At 42.5% G+C, this 19,203-nt stretch overlaps 1 protein-coding gene across 6 annotated transcripts in view; it reads right to left on the bottom strand.

Moving 5' to 3' along the window:
• SPIN1 (spindlin 1) overlaps positions 1 to 16,682 on the bottom strand; it is a 46,526-nt gene extending 29,844 nt beyond the window's left edge. The window contains exons 1-2 of one of the 6 annotated variants that reach the window (XM_051777393.1): positions 16,342 to 16,402; positions 51 to 173 (exon numbers count right to left, since the gene is read on the bottom strand). The gene's annotated coding sequence lies outside the window, so the exon portion shown is untranslated. The other 5 variants (XM_051777395.1, XM_051777391.1, XM_051777394.1 and 2 more) reach the window with 5 other exon arrangements.
• Positions 16,683 to 19,203: the final 2,521 nt, after the last annotated feature.

Here is a 19,203-nt window from a genome sequence, read left to right as displayed (position 1 = left end):
AGCATTATTCCTTTAATTTCATCAGGAGGGGACAACCCCATTTGTCTCACCCTTCAAAAGGTCATTCCTTCAAATGACCTTCAAAAGGTCATTCCTTTTGAATCAGTCATTAGCTCACTGAGGGTTAATGTCTTTCTCCCTCTTAACCATCTGAGGGTCAGTCTGACTTTCTCCTAGAGAAAAAAAAAAACCAGCTCCAGGTCACACCAGAAAACACTGCAATAGCTTTGCACTGCACTGATAACTACCATATCAAAGGGATCCTGCCCACGACAACAATTTAACGTTAAGATCCAATTAGTGAGAGATGCTTTCGCCCAAAATAAGGTGAAAATGAGATCACATGCTGAAGTCAACAATACAGATTTTATTTAACAATCAATGTGAGGTAGAGAGATAGAAAGAAATAGAAAAGGTAAGAGAATGTGAGAGAGAGAGATCAAGCAGAAGGTACATCAACACCCATGGATCCACCAGTGTCCCATTGGTCCTTCTTCACCCTGGGAGTGTGCACCCTTGCATCGCACGGGGGTACCAGCTTCAGAGAATCCAACTTTCGGGTATCCATGGAGGTGTATTCCCATAACTTGAGGTGATATTTGTTTGACTGGTGATACAGGTACGAGCAGTTGCTTCCTTCCACGCAGTTTGCCACAGCAGGAATTTTTGTCTGGATGCATTAACCAGGATGCACTAAACAGACCCCATCTCTGCCAGGCCTGGAAACAGCATCTTCCTGCTGCAAATTCCTCCCTTCTGTGCTTATCTCAAGCTCCGGTTATGGAGATTTATCTTATGGCAAGTTCCTTCTATGGCCCTGACTGTGCCTGAGACAGGCAACTGTGCTCTTTATGTCCTTACACTTGGGTTTTATCAGAATCACTTTGTACATTCAAAATTACCTAAAGCTATGACTTCAGACTCTTTTAAGAGAATAAGAGTTGTTAAATAGAAGAGAAGGTAGGAACAAGAACTCCCATAAATGATTTTGATCAAATAGCTGATAAAGAACCTCACTTCACAACACAGATGTTAAAAGCATGAGGCAGTTTTCCATTCATCTTATTTCAGCACATTCTGTACTACTAAGAACACTGTAAATAAAACACAGCCCACAATCAAGTCCTAGATCTGAAGCAGGAACTGCTGTTGCCCAAGCTGTTGAAACTCCAAGATAGCAATGTTAACGTTTTGATTTTACAGTTCTTATTTCAGACCAATACAAAAAAAAAATCTGCTCAAAGAGTATGCAAACTAAACACAAAACAAAGTACCAGTGTACAATACAGTGCATCCTCAAAACAGTCTAAAATATTTGAACCTTATCTAAAAATTACATTTAATAAAAGATCAAATGTAGAAATAACGAAGTTAAACTCAAGCTTCTGTATACAGACAACTGCTTGATAAGTTAAAGGAGGTTTCTAAATTACTGTTACATTTTTTAAAGACTTGTTCCACAGAACTCGGGGACATTTTTTTATAAAGCATTATTAACCTTTTTCCTAGTAGGACCTTTTGAATTTGCCATGATGCACTGCTATAAAGTTAAACAAATATTAAAGGCAAAGTTGAGCACTCCTTAAACTTGCTTCACTCTAATCACATAGCTTTCCTTATAAAACCACAATTAATTATTTCCACGTTCATTACAGCTCTGCTCTTCTCACATTTCACAGCATTTTAAGTACATGCATAATAACCAGTTATGAGCTGAGAAAAGCCTTACCAGGCACACAACAAAAATGACTAGTGATACCACATACACACACTGAAGTGCTTCTATTGAGGGTATCAGGTTAAGAAGTCTGTGCCACTGGCAGCACCCAGGCTTGCCTGGCTCTCCCCATGTTTATCACACTTCGGTTACCCTTCCAGACTGGCAGAGCCCCTTCACCTGTCAAAACCACTTGCCACTCTACCATAGTTTCTAAAGCTATCTGCCACTCCGAAATACTGAACTAAAGCAAGCCAAGAATTCTTCTCTTAAAAAAAACCAACTTAGAAATACCTTACTTCTCAAGCACTCCCTTACATTCTTTTTGCGTTATCCTACTCCCTGACTTCAGCCTTCAGTTTTCCTTGCATTTACATAAACCATTTTACCATTGCTTTAAAGAAAAAGTCCTTCAGTCATTTGACTGTGACTAATTCAGTAAGCTGCTCAACCTTTTTTTACATAGTTCCTCATACCAGTAGTCTTGGGACCACTGCAGAGTTTCATTCTGTCCTAGGTCGTCTGCAAAACTAACCACAATACACGCTCCTCTGTGGTTTCTGGTTTCTCACTGAGGGCTACTTGTCGCAAACAAAACTTCTAGCCACCACCTCCAAAAAACTCTGCCCTTCAGTCAGCAGCAAAAATAATCTAAAAAAAGCATAAAGCAGACTGCAGAACACAAGCTAAGCAAGTCTCAGTGGTCATCTTCAGCAACACATTAAACACACCACCGAATTACGGCTGCAATCCTATCCAGCCCACACAACACTGCACACAAAGAACATGGGCCTGAGAGGTGGGACTGTGAGGAACTCATGACATTCAAGAGGGCCACGTAAGTGCAGGGTGCTGCACCTGGGCCAGGGCAATCCCAAGCACAAACACAGGCTAGGCAGAGAACGCACTGAAGAGCAGCCCTGCAGAGAAGGACTTGTGTGTGTTGGTGGATGAGAAGTAGCTCAACGTGACTCAGTAACATGCACTTGGAGGCGAAAACACCAACTGCGTCCTGGGCTGCACCAAAAGCAGAGTGGTCAGCAGGTCAGGGGAGGAGATACTGCCTCTTTAGTCCACCCTTGTGAGACCCCCCTGGTGTCAGGCCCCAAGCACGTGAAAGACACTGACCTGCTGGAATGGGTCCAGAGGAGGGACACAAGGCTGATGGCATGGCTGGAGCACCTCTCCTACAAGGTTAAGTTGAGAAGAGATGGAGCTGTGCAGCCTGGAAAAGAGGCTTTGGGACAACCTCACAGCAGCCTTCCAGTACCTGAAGGGGACCTACAAGGCTGCAGAAGGACTTTTTACAAGGCATGTAGTGACAGGAAATGGAATGGCTTCCAAGTGAAAGACAGTAGGTTTAGATCAGGCGTTAGGAAGCAATTATTTACTGGTTTATCAGAACTCCTCAGAACATCATGGAACAAGTCATACCTACACAAGCATCTTCTATAGCTGAAAAAACTCATCTTCCTAACAAAAACAAGCTCTCAGTGCATACCTAAAGTTTATTACTTACAAATATAGCTTCAGTAAGTTAAATTACGATGTTTGCATCTGAAGGAGGTTAGCTGACTGACAAAAATAATGTCTTTTCTGATACAATTCCCTCAGAGTACTTCACTGTACCTAAGGAAAAAACCTTTTGTTCTAAGAGATTACAGATTTTGTCTCAAGTTACAGATCCTTATGGAGCAAAAGTACAGTGATTTTTTAAAAACCACAATGAATAAGTGAAGTAACAACAAATTTCCAGACAGACAATCCCATATACACAAGCACCTATAAACTCACCTCATTTTACCAGTATACCTGGATGCCTCAGAGCTTTATTTTTATTTTTAACTTTTATAGATTTTAGCAGATGTGTAGCGAATATAGGTTTTAATGTAGCTGTATTATATCTCTCACCCTGCAGCATAATGTTTACACACACCCAAACCTTACTCCCCCATTTCATATCAATCCCTCTAAAATTCCCTTAGCCTGTTTAGTCTTCTTTTCAAGGTAGAATTGTAGAAAAACACCCTAAGGCCTGGACCAGAAGATATCACACAGACACAGAGAACTTCAAGCTCAGAACTTTGGAGGGACTCCAAGGACTGTACACGCTGTGAAGAAGATGAAGATGAGTAAGAAAGGGTCCCACACGCCCCCAGACCCAATTCCTGAAGGGGTGTGCTGGGGGCAGAACGGGGCAGAACCGGGGGTGGACAAATTGGGATTGGATGGACCTTATTATAAAATCATAGAACCCCTGTCTGAGGGCCCCGTGATGTGTGTTCCTCTAGGCCTACACACTCACTAAAGGACCTGCTCTCTTGATCTTATCTCATACACTAAATTGGCCTGGAGTCTTTTTCTCCAAGTTCTTTTAGGCAACACCTCAATACCTGCATCATCAACACAGACAAATATTAACCTAATCTTCAACAGCAAGAATTTATCCATTTTGCCCTTACAAGCTTTTAATAGCAGTGATTGAGTGGACACCTCTCAACCCTCAGGGAAGCACCTATAAACTCACTCCATGCTTCAGTAAAACCTCTGAACATTTAAGTGTCCACCGCTCCACAATGATCTTTTGACTTGCAGCCTTATTTAACTACCAGGAGTAGAAGACTGAAAACAATACAAACACAATTGTACTTAGTTTTGTGTTGAATATAACCATCAAATTATTACAGCTCTCTGAACTCAGGAACTGGTATAGCATCTCTAACACCTGCATGTCCATAATACACTGATCAATCCTTGCAGTAACACTGGAAGTGCAGATGCACAGAACTGACCCCCATTCTGCTACTGAATAAGCAAACCAGAGGCAGGCTAAAAAGATGGACAAAGAAGGACAAAGTGGATGACTTCACTTTCATCATAAGGTGCACTTTAATCATGCTTTGTCTATTTTTCATCCTTTGTTTTCCATATAAAAGGCAGCAAGAAGTTTCTCTAGTGAAACTAATGGAACATTCAGTCCAGTATTGCTGTGTGGGAATTAGCCCACCTCTGTCCAGAGGTTTTAATCAATCTTCCCTTGCTGAACAGACATTTGCACCTGCAAGAGACGATCATCTCTGCTGATCCAGCTCAACAGTTCACAGATCAAGGTTTCTCCCATTATTTGGGTCTTTGAATCAACTGGAAACAGTTTGGGAATATCTGACCAAAACTATCTTCGTTATATTTAATTATATGCTGCTCTATATTATCCTGGAATTCTTGAGAGGAAGAAAAAGGGCCAGAAAATGTCTAAGAGAACCGACATGTGCTAAATGAGCTTACAACAGCTTCATTAAATAAAAAAAAAACAAAAAAACAAAAAAACACCAAAACCAATGTGCTTGTCAACATCAAATTTTAAGTTCCACATTAATCCATGTAGCGGTTTTTAAACAAAAAAGTTTCTAGTTGATTTTCTTTCTAACGGCTAACATTTTATCTACACACATACCCTTAAGTCACTCTTTGGCAGAGCACAACTAATTTTGAAAAGAAGAAAATATATTGCCCACTATTGCAATATTATGCACACCTTAGTATTAAAACAATAAAGACGCATATAATGCATTTTTAAAGACTCATTTTAGAACTCTAGTCTACTCTTCTCTCAAGCAGCACAGATATGCACAATCTCTTTTACTAATGAATGATTTGCCTGTGCTAACAGAAGACAGGGTTCAATTTCAGTATTATTTTACCCTTCTACTATGGAATCATCATGAACAGCTACATGAATTTAGCTGAACGTCTTAAAAACCAGTTATTATATACTTAGTAACAAATAATTTCTTTTCACTATACTGCAACAATTCTTCTTGTGACTTTATACATACTATACCAGCACTCTAAAGTACAATGATTTTTTTTTAAAGCATCCCCTTAACAGGCAATGCAAAAATACTTATACTTAACCTTGTGTATGCTCTTACTGACTGATCATTTAATACTTACATGGCACTCCACGTTTAAATAAATCTTACAAGACAAGACTTTTATAAAAATCTGAAGAAGAGATGACTTACTCAAAAAGTCATGATAACCTTCCTTGCGTCACTTTATCCAAAGGTAAATTTTAACCCACTCGTAATTGTTCAGTCTCCTGCAAATTACCTCGCACTTCAACACAAGGCAAGAACCTGCACAGACACCATGGTAACAAGTTGTCACAGGCTGCTGCAATTGGCTGAAGTCACATGTGTTTGCATCATGGCAAATACAGACCAGGTGAGCCTCTCAGCAGATCCTCAGAGGACTGAGCACCTCTCCTACAAGGCCAGGTAGGGAAGAACTGGGGTTGTTCAGCCTGGAAAAGAGAAGGCTTTGGGATAACCTTACAGCAGCCTTCCAGTACCCAAAGGGGACCTAAAAGGCTGCAGAAGGGCTTTTCACCAAGGTGTGAAGTGACAGGACAAGGGGGAATGGCTTCCAAGTGAAAGCGAGTAGGTTTAGATTAGATATTGGCAGGAAATTCTCTACTCTGAAGGTGGTGAGGTACTGAAAGAGACTGCCCAGAGAAGTTGAGGATACCCCACCCCTGGAAATGTTCAAGGTCAGGCTGGATGAGGCTTTGAACAACTTCGTTGAGTGGAAGGTGTCCCTGACCATGGCTGAGGGGTTGAAACTAGACCATCCTCATGATCCCTTCCAATCCAAATCACTCTATAATTCTGCAACTTTCCTTACTGATAAGCAGCTATCTCCCCCTGAACACAAAAAATTATATATACAAAAATAATAGCTGTCCAGGATATGACAGCAGCACCTTACTACTGTACAATCACTATGCTTTATACCACTCTGTGGTAAATGCAAGTCAACTTCTAAGTCTTATAACGGAATTATTTTTTTCTTACTCGTGCTCTTACAGATGGAGTTGACCCAAATAATTTATAAGAACTTTAAGCAAGTTTACTCAATTTGGTTTGCTAACATTTACAAAGTCAAGTCTCTGGAAACTAGAGAGGGAAATGTGTATTTGAAAAAGTCCAGCATTTCCCTGTTGTCTGTTTAAGTGTCTACTCATTGTGCATACTTAGCTCAGCCTTTCTTTGAAGACTAGGTTTAATTTCTATTGTGTTAGTCAAAGAAGCAGTGTTCCAAAGACAAAAGGATCACTAAAACATTCTGGAAGAGCAAGCCTAGGGCAAACATACCTAACCCTGCTGTTAGAAGGTAATGGAGTGGTAAGTTATTGCACTTAGCTAAGTCTGTTAGGTTCACTGATCACAGCAAATCAAACTCTTGGGTTTACATTTCTTTTGGAGGCTGGCTGATCTAAGTGTCATTTTAAGTGTACAACAACCAGTTCTCAACAATCCAGTAGTACTGAGTACACTGCCAAGATGCCACTGCAACGCTACACTGAAACAGGACCTAATAAAAATATTTTCCTAAGCCAAACTTAAGAATTTGTGACATCAGATGGTTTTGCAAGACCAAGAATTCTGATGATATACTATTATTCTTGCCAGTTATGTCCAATTTCTGCAGCTCTTGACATAATCACTATTTGTCTTGAAGATGAGCTGTGGCAGTCCACCAGTTTGGATTAGAGGGCCAGAACACACCAAGTGTGTGTGAAAGTAAGCCAAGTAATTAATGTATCCATACTTAAAACTTGTGCTCCAGCAACCACCTACAAGTTTTAAAAGCAAACAAACATATAAGCATTCAAAATTCTTCTTAGGACAAGGTATTGATTATTCACAGCACTGATTAGAAAGTCAAAATTTAATTGTTATGAACCCCAAAATAAGTAACCAATAAGGCTACTGGCAAATAAGTAGCAATTCAGTTAAAAAACAAAACAAAACAAAAACAAAAGGCAAGGCCACAAAATACTTAAAAGGGACCAAGTTAGAAAATGCAGTTACCCACATAAGCTCTATACACCACAAAAACTATGACGAGATGTACTATGAGTCAATTTTTTCATGGATTTGAGACACATGTACTTTCCCATAATCAACATCACAGTAAGTACAATCATAACAGTGTTTAATGAATCAGAGATATTAACTTGGGTCTCCACTGTACACAAACACTGACTGACTACACTCTGATCAAAATGTAGTTCTCTTATTTCTTAAATCAGCTGGGAGTAGGAGGAGGAATTAGAGTGAAATTATTGATAAGCTAAGGCCTCCTCTAGTCACAACAAAATAGACAACTCTGCTAGGAATTACTGTAATGAAGGAGCAAACAATACCATTCTGGCAAACTGAAGCATGATCACACCGATAAATACTAAGTTCATACTCAAAGCAGAGAAATTTCTAACTACACACCTGGTTTTAAGAAAAGCTTATAAACGGAATCAGACAATTCAAATCACTACTATTTTTCATCCTGTCTTTGCAACAAACAGAGGAAAAAAAACCCAACAAAACTGCAAAAAAGATTCAGGGAAAGTGATCTCTTGCCTTTAATCTGCAGTTTGAAAAAGGTGAGCAGCCAGTTACAAACTGAGTTTCTTACCCATTTCCTTCACCTTCAACCATTTCAGCTTATATTAAATCAGCTCTCAAATGCATTCACATAACTGTTTACACTGGAAACACAAATCACTAAAGTGAAAACACCTGCTGTTAAGAATGGCAGGTCTCTTGACATGGCTACCAGCTAATAATGCAAACTCAGTTTTTCCAGATCAACTGCAGAATATTCACTCAATGTCTACAATGTTAATACAAATCTTAACCTAAAGAGATTATCACCTTTAAATGGTCAATAGCTGCAATAGATGTCAAAATTGTAATCTGCAGCAACACCAAGGCACTGAAAACAAACTTCGGCACTGTATTATGTGCTCTAGCTACTGCTAACTACACTGGTTTTTATAAACATGGAGGGTCAGTGAAAGAATACTACTTCAAACCAAAAACTGTTTCTTTAAAAGAACTGTATAGCTGTAGAGAAATTACACCAGATATTTGCACTCTTATTAATTTAGATACTGCAGTCAACACTGAAATCACCAGCAAGAACAACCATTGCTTATTAAACTGCCAATCATACATTTTTCTATAAGATGAGAACAACCAGCATTGTGACATTACATGGTATTTTCTTTGCTTGTGTACAGGTCTTTCAGAGTTTTGGTGGAACACACAATATATCCTGCTTAAAGTGTGTGTGTGTGTGTGTGTGTGTGTTGGGGACGAGAAAGAAAAGAAAACGGTGAGAGGAAAAAAATAAGCTCTGAAACCAGTGACTCTCCCTAAAAGCAGTGGAGGCATCAGAACAGACCAGTCCTCATGCTGCTGGTGCTTTTTAAAAAGCACAGAAGAAAACCACACAAAATATTAATTCTGAAACTAGTATGGTTCTGCATACTCATTAAACTAATGAGAATGACGAATTGCTTCAAGTTGCTCTGAGAAGTTATTTACTGTGAAAAAATGGACTTTAACACATCTGCATGCATTTTTGAGTATATGAAAACTTTTGCTCAGCTGCCTTAAAACGCTGTATTCCTCTTGTTCTGTAGCTGCAGAAAGGTGACAAAAATGATGGCAAGAAGGAAGTCAGAACAGCTTTCAGAGTGAGGACTACCTCTGAATAACTTGTTTTCTACCATGCCTTGCTTGATCCACAGTAAATATGTTTTCCTTTCTTCAACTCTGGTCACAAGCTCTATTCAAAAACACTGCTTTGGAATTACTCCACTGTGCATGCAGCACAAATGGAAATGAAATGGGTAAGTAAATTAATCATGATAGGACTTCAGAGCTAGAACTTGCAGCAACAGGTAGTCTTTTTTTTTGGCTTCGTAATCTTATTTTCTCTCCAGAAAGCTTTGTATTTCACCTGAACTAGATTCACCAACAAATATTTAACTGTATTTCCTGAGATTCTGCATCAGCCTAGGCATTGGTAATAACACCAACAATCCTCCCAAAAAAACCCATACCCCTTTTCCCTTTCGGAAATGCACATACTTATTTGCAGAGAGGACTAAGTTGTCCCATGGTGCTCCAAACAAGGTTGAGTCTATTTAACTGAGCAGCACAACAGGGGAGAAATGGAAATTTGCAAAGGGAAAAAATGTGGTACCTTCCAGCAAACAGGCTCACAGAAGGCAGGATATCCTTCCCCATAAAAACAGGTGAGGCCTTTGAGAAGCCTGTCCCACAGATAAGCAGAGCACACACAAGAACAACCATGCCTCCGCCTTCTATGCCGATGCCTGCTTCTTAATTGCACCCACCCAAATATAAAGTCCTCTAGAAATGTGGTTAGAGGCCTAAGTACGACTGAAAACTAAGATATTTATTCACACCATCACTTTTCCTGTTTCAATTAAAGTACACATAAGAGGAAATAAAAAAAAAAACCTGCCTCAAACGAATCCATGCAAATTATGTTCTACAATCCTCTAGCCTAAAACTACCTGTAACACAATGCCTACTGCACCCCAGTTAGCCACCAAGACTACCGCATTTGAACTCATACTTTCCATCCACTTTTATGGCTGTTAATGCAGCCACATATTCCTAGTGACATGAAGCAACATTAACCTGTCTCATCTATCTCCATACACTGGTGTGTACACACAGGTGTAAATGAAGGCAGGAGTGAAATATCCCCCCCCAACCTGAACAGGCAGGAAAGTCTGTTTGCCCTCTCTTATCTTGTGCCTGGCACCTAATATAAGTATGCTTTACTGACAAAATGGAGGTGCAGAAGACAGAGATGTACTTTACTTGAGATCTGTGCCTGCAGTCCAGGGACTAAAAAGAGATTTCTATGCTTATTCACTCCTCCCTTCAGTAGTACAGAGAGATGGCCCAGAGGCCAGCCATAAGAGCATCCAACAATCTGTGGCTTCCAAGACTATCAAAAATCTGCATATTCCTTAACCCTAAAAGCACTTAGAGTGAGATTCCTATGAAGTCACATGAAAGGCAGAATCTGCCATTAAGTTACTTTTGAACATATTCTTGTCAGAGGTTTTGGCCTATCACACCTCACAAAATCTCATCATCACAACATTTCATCTGTACTTTCCTGGACAGCAAAACAACCACTAAAGAATTTGTGGGTCATCTTTCACCATTAAAACAAAGAATTTCTGAGGGGGATTAGTGCAGAAAAAAGTCATTACATCCATTTAACAAAGCTCTCTGCAACTGGAAAGTTTTGAGAAAGAAGTAAATTGATCTCAAACATGTTTGCCCCCATTGTGTTTTCACTGTAATGTTCAGAGCATTGTCTAAAACATACATGGTTATGAGACAGGACAGGAAAGCAATTGTCCAGAATGAGACACAGCTAACTCTCTTCCAACTATAATTATACAGTTGAGTTACACAACCTACACATTTGAAGCATTATTTTTATTATTTTTTATCATTCCTAAAATATTTAATAAAGACAGCCTAATCTGCAGACACTTTTACAGTGCACAGTTAAGACCAGAAATAAGTCACAGACATGCAGAAGAACAGACAGGATACTTCCCAGTCCATGCTAAGTACTTAACCTTTGCCTACCAGAAGAAGCCTAGGCACTACACCGAATTTCAGCAAACAAAACTTTTCAAAATGCCTTGACAAATGTATATCAATAAAACTTTGCAGAATTGTCACCAGGGAACTATTCTAGAATATGCCTTCTCCTACGCAACTCAGCTCACAAAACATTATATCTGAATGCTGGAAATTTCCTTATCTAAAAATCTCAAAAGAAACCACAAGATAATGCACTGAACTTAAGCTGCCTTGGTTCCACACACTAGGAAAGAATTTTGCAAATGAAACTAATACTAAATTAGTTTTTTGGGGTTTATAAGCTCCATAGTCTTACCAAAAAGACTACAAAAACCTACTTGCAAGTGATTACAGTAACACTTATTCCGCAAGCAGATCTCAAAAAATAATCAAAAAATATTTCAAAACATCCCAACCATCTTGCAATAACTGCAACATTTAAATATGGTTAGGTAATAGGACTAGTAGTCACTACAGGTAATCATAGCTATTTCTATACATTTCAGCATTTTGTGGAACCCTTACAATAGTGAAGTCTCCAAGTCAGTCAGTCATTCAAGACCTCATACAGCATAGATTTACAGCAGTTTGACAACATACATTACAGGAAAGAAACAGAACAATGCAACCTGGATTTGCAGAACCAGACTCCACAACCTGATAGTCAAATCCATTCACCTCCTGAATTCTGTATGACATCAACAAACTCACATTTACACTGCAACAGAAAATTAATTGCAACCACCACATGTTGAAAGCAGTTAGTTCCAATTAAATTATTTCACCACTGTTTGACGTGGATCAGTGATGAGGCCCCTTTGCCTCTAGAGTCAGCTGTTCATAGATAAATACACATCAGTTACCTGCACTGTTTCAAGGTTCTCAATAGGTATTCATGTCTTAGAGATATGGGTGGAAGCAGCCCACACATTTATACAACAGAAGCTACATTCCCCATTCTTTTAAGGCATGTGGGATGTAGACATCCACATAACACCTGGATAGCAAGTGGGACATCTTGATATACAGGAAGTACTCATTACAAAAACCCATGTGAAGAAAGATCAGTATTTGCCTTCAGATCATAAAACGACTGAACTCTGAATGTGGTAAGAGAAGGAAAATGAGAAAAACAGCAAAAGAAAAAATCATCTCACACTCATCATGAGAAACAAGCTATCTAAGCATACAACAGGAAATAACTTTCTCTCTTTTGGTTCAGCTTCAATGAACAGCTTCCGAAAATGGTTTTTAAACCTCTTTGTTGAATCAGTTTTAGGCACTGACAAAAACATGTTCTCATGCCACACCATCAAGATGTCAAGTTTGATATTTCTATTATCTGGGGAAAGAAAGGAAAGGAGATAAGCAAAACCAAAATGGAAGCATAAGAAGTTTACAGCAACAGGCTTCATTCTCAGAAAAAAATCTGAAAAGGGTGTTTTGCTTCAGTAAATAGAATCTTACTAAAAATCTTTCATTTGTCAAACATTAAGCAAATCATGCATTACATTAAAACGCACTCTAAAACAGCTCTTGCGTCAGCTAGATGTTTACAGCTCTGAAAATGTCAAAGAGTGCAGCCTGGCAATAGATAGCAAGGAAAGATACAGGGTAAGAAGTCAATGGAATACCTGGAAAAAATACAAAGAAAGTACTGAAGAGTAAGATCAATTACAAGTGTTTATTACCTTTAGGACTGTATCTTTTAAATGATAATTTTGTAAATACTTAGAACTAGACTGAGTCATGATATACTTGATAGAAGATGCTTTGAAAAGCATGCCTTCTTAAAAGAGATTAGTTGATTTCTAGCTTCTTCCAGCAAGCTGATCGCTGCAACTGCTTTTCTTGCAGTCTTCTTTTTCCTCAGTCCCATTTGCCAATATGTAAAAGTAAACAGTTTTTGAAAAGAAGATTTTACTAGTATCAGGTTTTTTAATTTGGTTAAACATAGCCTAGCATTACTCACAATGGCAAAAACACTGAAGTGTCTTCACTTAGGCACAAAGATTTGGCAAGTTGTTCAACCATATGTGCTCCTCATGGGCCCACAATATTGATTTTTGACTAAATCAACACAAACAAGACAGAAAGAAAGATCTCCTAGGTGTCACAGAGAAGAACGCAACGGCAAGCTAAAGATGCTATAGAAGCTGATGAAGTAGAGCCAAATTTTACAGAATAAAATTCACTTATAGCAAAAAAACTACAACATACAAGAGTTAAACATGACTACTGTTAAGTGATCAATTATTTAAACAGATGTGTTGTGGATGGCCTATTTTTATTTTGTTTATTTTGCTCTTCGGCCTAAGAATTGGTTTAAGTAAGGCCTATAGTGAGGGAGGAGCTGAATACTTCAGTACATTTCACATTTTCAGTAAGAGAGCAATAATTTAAAAATGTGGTGGCTATCATAATGAATGGCTAATTAACTACAAGTGGTAAGCTATTCTGGTGGCTTTACCAATACTGCCTTCAGGCTGCAAAATGTAAAAAGGAAAAAAAGACCATAACGGACTGTTACAGGAATCTACTGAGGTTACAGACTTCTGCTCGGACTTTTCCATCTAGGAGTAGCACAGTTGGCTCAGGGCCCATGACGTAGATACACATTCCAAAACGATCCTGTAACTTGGATGACACCTCTTAAGTTTTACGTTGTTTTAAACTCTCTACATATTATTTCCTCCTCATTTCTGTTTAATCAATGTTTGTTAATGGGGACAGAAAAAGCAGTGGAAAGAAGTATTAATATATTATATTTAATTCCCATATTGCAGTATTCATTTCTATCTCAGTAAAAGCTGTGTGACTATGTCATATCAGTGCTTCTGCACTAGAAGTTTCTAAAGCAAAGCAGACAAAGACGACATAGTTAGTTAGGACATTTACCACTTTCAGGCATGGCTATCCATGTGTATATGTTTCAACAAAGACCATGTCCTTAAATATAATCTTTGAAAAATGGAACGTTTACTATGAATTACAGTAACATGTCTAGAAAGCAATATAAAGCATCACTGTCTTTTCACCTCTAGCACTCACCCTTAGGTTGCAATCTAGAAATAAAACTGTTTAATGGCAGATCACTTTAGATATGCTCAAACTACCTTCAAATGTTGTTTTGGTTTCACGTCACAAAAAGTAAAAAAAAAAAAAACAAAAACGACAAAAAAACCAAAACCCAACCAAACAAGATTTATCAAAACCAGAAGGGGGTGCTCTGAATAACTGAGGTGGGGGGTACTGAAAGGAGCATTTGCCTTGCACTAGTAGAGAGGTCAACAGCACAGTCTTGTTTTAGTTTGGGAGCTCACTTAAGTTCAGGATGCCATGCCTTTTTTACAACCAAAAAAGAAAAAGGAAAAAGAAAAAAAACAAACAAACGAAAAAAAACCAAACTGAAAAGCAGGCCTGTTCCTTTTAGCATAAAGGAAATGCTTCGGTTCGTGCTATTGTCATCACAAGGGCAAATTAATCTATGACAGAAAACTAGCAACACAAAGACCTGGCAAGTGTTAATTCCAGTTTTGTATCCCATAATTTGCAAGCTGTTCAAGATACTGACAAGGAGGTACAGGGAACGCAAAGAAATCCAAAAAGCCCATGCTACGGGTTTTACCTACACAATGCCTATTCTGACATAACTAGTTCAGGTCTTTTTAATGTGACTGTGCCGAGTTGATCCCTTATAGCGAACTACGTCCCGAAATGAAAGAAACGGCCCTAGATCATTCTGCAAGTGTAACACAGTATTTCATCTCTGCCAGCACTCTGGTGCATCAATCTCCCCCCACCCAAAACGAGAAAAAGATACGCACATTCCAATCGAGCCTCTCTCAGCAGGGCTCACCCAGTTCCCCCCTTCCTTCCCTCCCTTCCTCCCTCGCCCCAGGCCTTGCCAGCTTCCCAAATCACCGCTGATTTTAGGCTTCACTCTGCTGTAAACGGCAAAACGAAAGGAGAAAGCTTCCAAAGCGAGGATCCTTACCCTTGAAATCCCGCCATGCGCGCAAATAAGGAGGGTGAATTGTTTTTCCTCCTTTTTTTTTTTTTTTTGGATGTGCGATGAGGGGGAGGGGGGTAAGAAACAAAAGCCTTTACGGAGGAGCGGCTAAGCGGCGGAGACTGAGGGAGAAGGCGGAGACCCTGCTGGAGGAGCAGGGCGAGCGTCAGCCATGTTGTGTGTGTGTGCGTGTGAGTGTTGGTCCAGTATTTACAAACCTGCAGCTGCAGCAGCGTTTGGAGCCTGGGAGAGAGAGAGAGACGGGAACGCGGGGAGGGAGAAGGAAGGGAGGGAGGGAGGAAAGGAGCGAGGGAGGAGGGGAAAGCGGCGCGGCAGACAAAGGATGGCAGCAGCGCAGGGCGAGCGGGGCGCGCACACCCTCCCGCGGCTCCGCTCCCCCGCCGCCCTCACGGCCCCTCGTCCCGCGTTCCCGCCTCCACCTCCCCCGGGGGCCGCTTATCCGCCGGCAGCCCCTGGCGGGCCCCAGCCCCGGCCCGCACACAATAGCTCCGCAGCGGGGAAAGGGGGAGGGCAGCGCTCCCCTCGGGGTGAATGCGACGCGGGGCCGTGCCGGGGGAGGGCGGCAGAGCCCCGGAGCCCAGAAAGGCGGGGGGGTTGCCAGGCAGCCGGGGCGCTTGCGGGGGAAGGGAGGGCACAGACGGCAACGCCAGACCGGGGCCCCCGCGGCCCCGATGCCGCCCGCGGCTTCCGGGCGGGGAGGGCGGGGGATGAACGATGGGAGCCCCGGGAGAGGAGAGGCGAGGCGCGGCCGGGCTGGGAGCGCCGGTCCCCCCACAGCGACTCCCTCCGGCTCTGCCCGGTACTGGGCCGGGCCAGGCCAAGGGCGGCGCGACGGGCTGCGCTCCCCCCGTCCCCTCCCTCGCCCCGCTCGCTCACCTGCCGGCGGGGCGGGCGCCCGGGGGGTGCGGGCGCTGCCGCTCGGCCCCTGCCCGGCCGGGGGCCGCTCAGCTCCTCGGCGGCGGCAGCGGCGGCGCGCGCGGCCGCTCCCCTCGCCTCGCTCGTCCCCCTCCGCCGCCGCTGCCTCCTGCTCGCCTCTGCCACATTTGGATCCCCCTCTCCCTACGCGAGCTCCGACGCCAGGATAGAGGCCTCCTCACCTTCCTGCCAAATAGTGAGCCGCCCGCATCTCGCCGTCACCCTCCGCCCCCGCGCGGCCCCCCCCCCCCCCCCCCGCCGCCGCCGCGCAGGCGCACTGCGCCGCCCCGACTGCGGCGAGCGCCGAGCGGCCCCGCCCGCGCCAGGCCCGCTGGGGCCAGGCCCGCTGGGGCCGTGCCCGCCGCCGCCTGAGGGGTCCTGCCGTCCGCACCTCGGAACGGCGCTCGGGGGCTGCTGGTGGTGTGTGCACAGAGTCGCGGAGTCACGGAATATCCCGAGTTAAAGGGACCCACGAGTGTCACCGCCAGTCGGGAACAAAACGCCCTAGGGCCAGTGTACACGAAGGAGCGGGCGTTGCTTTCTCGCGGCTCCCGGCGCACGGTGGATGGCTCCGCCCGGCCTGCGTGCCGGGCTCAAGGTGATGCACTCGTGAAGTCACTGGAGACTGCGCAGTTCATCTGAGGGGGTCTTTTGGGGGATCCTGTATGGACCCCAGGTGGTTGCTGAGCCTCTGAACTTCGGCCGACCCCGCACCGCGATCCTCCCGTGTGGGGCTGGGTTTAGCTCTGGTTATGTAATCTCTGAACAAACTGGACTGGACTGGTTTGACTCGTTACAGAGGCTGTTTCAGGAGCCCTCCAGGTTCCGCTCTCCGTTATTTCTTCCTGAGCTATGTACAGCACAAGGATCATCGAGTCCAGCTCTCGGCGATGCCCCGTGTGCCTCAGAGCTGCCTCTTTTGCCTCATTGTCCAAATGCTCCTGAACCCAGGCAGGCTTGGTGCTGAAGAAGGAGCCCAGGAGTGTAGTGTGGGTGCCAGAAGGCCGACAAGCATTTCACCTGAGCAGGCAGAGTGTTTTGTAAACAATGCAAGCCACAGCGCGTTGCATGAAATCGTCTTCTCGTTTCAAGAGAGGCAACACCACTGGGATGGAGAAAAGAGTAGTTCCTTCAAAATGTAAAGGGTTCCTTTAAAGACATGTTCTCACCTATGCATTAGGGAAACTGAAAAGGAGGTGGGGGATCACTTCACAAATCATGGGCTGTCCTGCAGTGCTCCCAGCAAGCTGAGAGGCAGTACCTGAGGGGGCAGTTTATGGAAAACCTGCAAGTAGTCAAGATCTGTTCAGCAACTGACAAACCATAGATAATTGTCATCTTCAGAACCATTAGTGTTAAATGCCAAGACACTTAGGAGAGAAGTAGCAAGCTTCTTAACTCTCGTGGGGAGTTGGACTTCATGATCTCAGAGGTCCTTTCCAACCTGGCTGATTCTATGATTCTGAATATTAACCCGTTGAACTTTTTGTTCCATGGGTTTCTCCCACACCTGAGGGATCAACACTGCGACCACCACTTCGATCAGTGGACATCTAAATTGCAACAATCAAGGCTCAGTGCTGCATTCACAGGTGGATCTACTCTTATCCTTTCCTTCTCTTTCCTTCTTTTCCTTATACGTTTTCTAAGGTGTTATTTTAATGCTTATATACTGCTATATTTAAAATAATAGTAACCAAAATGGCTACATACATGCTTTCCATTGCAATCAAATTGTTCTAAACTAAACCCTACATATATATATATATTTGCAAACACTGATTGTTCAATATCCACTCAATCTAATCCGCCCCAAGGGACCTATTAACAATAACTTCAGTTACCCTCACCTTCTAGTGTGGCATGTTATAGTGAGTAACATCAATCTCTCTGTATAATTATTAAGCTAGCTTTGAAATTATTGATTTAACAAATAGTGCACTATACTAGTAGTTGCAATTCTGAATAAAGTCTTTTAGTCTAATAAAGTCTCTTAATCCTTATCATCAATTAAAATAAATTATTTACCTCACATAAATCTATTTGATTTTCAGGGTTGTATTTAATCCTGCAGGACAAAGTCATGTAAAGGTTCAATTACACCTATGCAATTCTTTAGACATAAGTCGTTGACTAAGTCTGGGACTAGGACTGGGACAAGACGCATCTCTGAGAAGGAGTTCAGAAAGCAAAGGAGCCTTTTATGACCCCTCTGTCTGTGGGGGGGGGTCTCTCTGATAAACTCTGTCTGAAGCTTCCATTCAGTCCACCACCTATAAGAACCAATTCCAGATGCACTTCTTGAGTTCAGAATGCATCTAAGTATCCAGGGAGCCAGATCACAGTGTGCGCTGCTGGCGTCTGCTGTTACCACCCCGACTCACAAGCCTTCCAGCTGAACCACAGGGTTGTCTCTCTGTTTATGGGCCACAGAAAAAAACGGGATGTGGCTGCTTCTTGAATGAAATACTGTTTGATTGCAACCGGGCATTGTCCTGTTGATCCCGAAGTCATCAGACCAAGTGTGAAATCAACAAAGACTAATTTCTGGAGAGATACCTGCGTCCTAGGAGCGAGGGCTGCATTCAGTCCTGCACACACTGCTGACATTGTTTGTAGTGTCATTGTGTTGTTGGGGGCTGGGTTTAGGGAGGAGGAATTTAAAAGAGAAACTGTAACTGGGAAACTGGTAATCCTGGGCTGTGTCTGGATGGTCGTAGTTGTTTTCTTCTCTTACTAACAATGGGAGAGCCATTACCTCGGAAAACACTCTTAGACAGGATCCTCGGATGCTATCCATGCTTTCAAGAGCTATCCACTCTTCCAAGTTCTCTGTGGATACAGGAAATTGTCCACAGAAGGAGACAGCATTTTCACCCCTGGAAGGAGAAAGGCATCATGAATTCCCATTGCATGCCCATCAAAGGTGCTATGATCTCCAAGGCATGGGAGACTGATCACTTGATTGAGAAGCATTTGAAATTAACTGCCCATCAAGGCCAAGAGCGCCTGCCTGACTGTCTGTAGGTGTGGCAGTGCACAAC

This window comes from Manacus candei, unplaced genomic scaffold, assembly GCF_025592945.1.
Source record: "Manacus candei isolate 608988 ecotype Guabito, Panama unplaced genomic scaffold, ASM2559294v1 h1tg000010l, whole genome shotgun sequence".
Lineage (NCBI taxonomy): Eukaryota > Metazoa > Chordata > Aves > Passeriformes > Pipridae > Manacus > Manacus candei.
This window is presented reverse-complemented; position numbering and strand designations above follow the sequence as displayed.